The following is a 3,619-nucleotide window of genomic DNA, read 5'->3' as shown; positions in this document are numbered from 1 at the left end:
CCATTCCTCACCCTCTCTTACTATCCTATATATCTCTCTCTCCACCCCTACACACTGAATAAAACTATATATAGAGACCTCACCGCAAGGTGAACTGAAAACAATTTGAAAATCCTACACGATTAGGTGAAAAGCGCTTTATTTAATTTATAAAACATGTGACATTAATAAAAATCTGTAAACGTACAAACATCCAGATTTCTGAGTACCTTAATTTGTTATATATATATATATATATATGTATATATATATGCATATATATATAAATACACACACACACACATTCGTCGTAGCATATCAGGGCTTGTTGCCTGAATATTTATAACTATCATTTTTGTGGCCGTATTCGACGCATCTACTACTACTACTACTACTACTACTACTACTACTACTACTACTACTCCTACTCCTCCTCCTCCTCCTACTACTACTACTACTACTACTACTACTACTACTAATAATAATAATAATAATAATAATAATAATAATAATAATAATAATAATAAGAAGAAGAAGAAGAAGAAGAAGAAGAAGAAGAAGAAGAAGAAGAAGAAGAAGAAGAAGAACAAATATAAATGGGATACAGGTGTAACTTATAACTTATGCGACAGGTGTTATTCTTAATAAACATGTCATATACAATGCCCAAGTATTTAATGGACTAGCGATAAACCGAATTAGCTCTGGGTTGTTAGTTTCCTCTTCACTATAACGAGTTCATATACGTGTAACATACAATAATAGGTTTGTGTGACACACAAGCCTACATTCACAATAACGTCGCGTTACAGTCTGTACATATGGCAGGGTAGGTCAACTACAAAATGTTTTCGATCATAGTTATAGGACCACGGTTCTAGATACGCAGTATAAGACAATTAGGTATTAGATAATTGCATAGCCAACAAGTAAACAAATATAGTGGATTCATTGGTAAAAAAAGTTACTAGTAAATTATATAGACAGCATATAATAGTAGTATATCAAAAATGAATGGTACTGCATTTATGATAGATAAGGTTACGTATGACACCTTTGAAAACTTTAGCCAAGTATAGGGGATAAGTGAGTTAAGGCGGAGAAAATAGGGTAGAAAAATAGGGATATTATTATCTAGAATGACCGAAATTTTCCTTAGCCCACTAGTTGCGTATTAGTGTGTTCCGATTATTGTTGATAGGTTTGGTTTTTCGGATTATGTAGAACGAATGTGCAGTACATATGTGGACATCGTATAACTACCTCATCTCTTAGGCAATGAGATTTGATTTACACCTGATCAAATGTTGGATTTCAGATATACACGAACTGCATTCATCGTTAGCACCCCTATTATATTGTCATGTGCGTATAATTGAAGGAATTTCATACTCAACATTTGTATCGGCGAGTAACAAGAAAAAAATTAGCTAACGATGAGCAATAAAACGTCTATCCTTAAAGCTCTTTCTATGGTTATTCCATCGAGATTTAAATTAGAAGTAGCATTATTCGAATGCGCTTCACCAAGCGTATGTACAGAACATTTGGAAATGATATTCTTTCTAAAGCAATATACAGAAAGTGTGCACATAGCTTTATTTCTACAGTTACAAAGTTGTTTTCACTCTATATGATACATTAGGGTTACTATTTGTTGTAGGGTTACTATCATTAGTTAGTGTGTTATCTTGATTATTAGATCTCACTTCATGTATGCTGTTATTTAGAATGTTAGTTGTATAATTAGGACCAAGTTCTTTAGGGTTGATATTGTATACTCTTGTACAGTTGAATCTAGCTAGCTATTGAGCAATGTTAGATGTCGTAGAATAGACAAGCTTATCTATATTCTATTAGAGGTCTTACACTATGGGCTATTAGAGGAAAATGTTTATCCAGGGTTCTGAAAGATACCGCCGTTATATTAGTTATATTAGTTGTATCATTCTGCTACGTAATCGTCAATAGACATTATTATTGCTCGTACCGGTTCGAGCAGGGTTAAAGTCTAACTTTTGTCCGTCGATTACATAAATCACATTACTGCTTTCAGAATTAGTCCCAACTTTGGTATTAGAATACGGCATACCTCCACATGCGTGCCTCCCGACTTTGTTTCCTTATATCTTCCAGTAAATGGAGGATATAAGGAAACAAATACGCTCCAGATTGTGTAGATTGTCATTGCATGAGAACCTGTTGTGGAAAATATTTTTTCCTTGAATTGGGAAAGCAGTTTCGAAAAATTCACACGGGTCAGATTTGTTTTATTATATCTTTCACAAAAATTGGTAATTTTTAATGATATTTTCTATGAATAGTTCTCATAGTGTGCTGATTATGATTATATAGGAATTTGATATGAAAAACAAGATTGGTGGACTCGTACACATACCTACACACACATACTAGCATACGTCATCTATATCTATAAAATGAAACTTGCATCATCGAAACAAATTGTGATGTGTGTCAGTATGTTTGTGTGCAAGCACACCAATTTTCTCTTTCGTATGAAATAAAGATGTAATCATAATTTACCCCATCTGAAATGCATTTGTAGAAAATTTCATTTACAAATACCCATTTTCCTGTAACTTATGTGGAAACAAAGCAAACGTCTGTGAATTTTCCGATATTCGTCACCCTACACTCTGAACATTTTTTTCAACTGAAATCCAGATATAATCGAAATCTGTACTAGCTGAGGTATATTCACATTAAAGTTCATCGAAAATTATCCTTTTTATGGAAGTTATGAAGAAACAAAGCCGGAAGTGCATACGTGTGGAGATATTCCTTAAAATACTTCGGCCAATGCAAATTTATAGTACTATCTATATAATTGCAATTATCTTCATTATTGATAGATACCGTATCGTCCTCCTTGTTTCTGCTAATGTTTTCTTTTCTCGTCTGGTTATCATTTTTAACGGGGATCCTGATTTTAGATAATAATTCTTGCTATTTCTATTGCAATTAAATTTAATGGTAGTATTTTCCTTACCACATTCTGTATTTATTGCCCTCAACGCAGTATTGCTTTATCATTATCTTTGTATGTTGTGATTCATATTGAATTTTATCTGAATTAGTATCATTAGTAAATTTAACACAATTTAATATTATTCTTAGGACACAAAGATTTGCTGCTTTGCCTCTTTATTTATTTATTTATTTATCTTTATTTATTCAGTCGTTTTAATTTTGTGTTGTTATTGGATTTCATTTTATCATTAAGAATGTTTTCCTATCATAATGTCTATTATTAACATTCATACCATTCCTATTATTTCAGTGACCACTAGTATTAACAATATCCCACGCAGAAGCCATATTGGTTTCAAATTCTTGTACATGGCCTGCCATTTTGGGAGTGTATGTAAATCGATTATATTGTCCCTCAGTGCTCAACTGGTACTAATTTTATCGATTCGAGAAAATGAAAGGCAAAGTCGACAACTTAGTAATCATGTTACAATTTGCCTACTCTCACATACTGAACTATCTCCACATTCTATACAGCAAGCATACAATTTAGGATTGTTATTCATGCGGACGCTATTAAAGCGTAAGTCTCTACGCTATCCCAGAAGATACATGATAGGTGGTAGAATGATAGATAGATAGATAAATA

At 32.7% G+C, this 3,619-nt stretch overlaps 1 protein-coding gene across 2 annotated transcripts in view; it reads right to left on the bottom strand.

Annotated features, from left to right (window-relative positions):
• Positions 1-3,619, bottom strand: part of LOC106871982 (uncharacterized) — a 62,163-nt gene that overhangs the window by 34,642 nt on the left and 23,902 nt on the right. The window lies entirely within an intron of this gene.

This window comes from Octopus bimaculoides, chromosome 6 (assembly GCF_001194135.2).
Source record: "Octopus bimaculoides isolate UCB-OBI-ISO-001 chromosome 6, ASM119413v2, whole genome shotgun sequence".
Lineage (NCBI taxonomy): Eukaryota > Metazoa > Mollusca > Cephalopoda > Octopoda > Octopodidae > Octopus > Octopus bimaculoides.
Note: the sequence above shows the minus strand (reverse complement) of the source record. Positions and strands in the feature narration are given on the sequence as shown.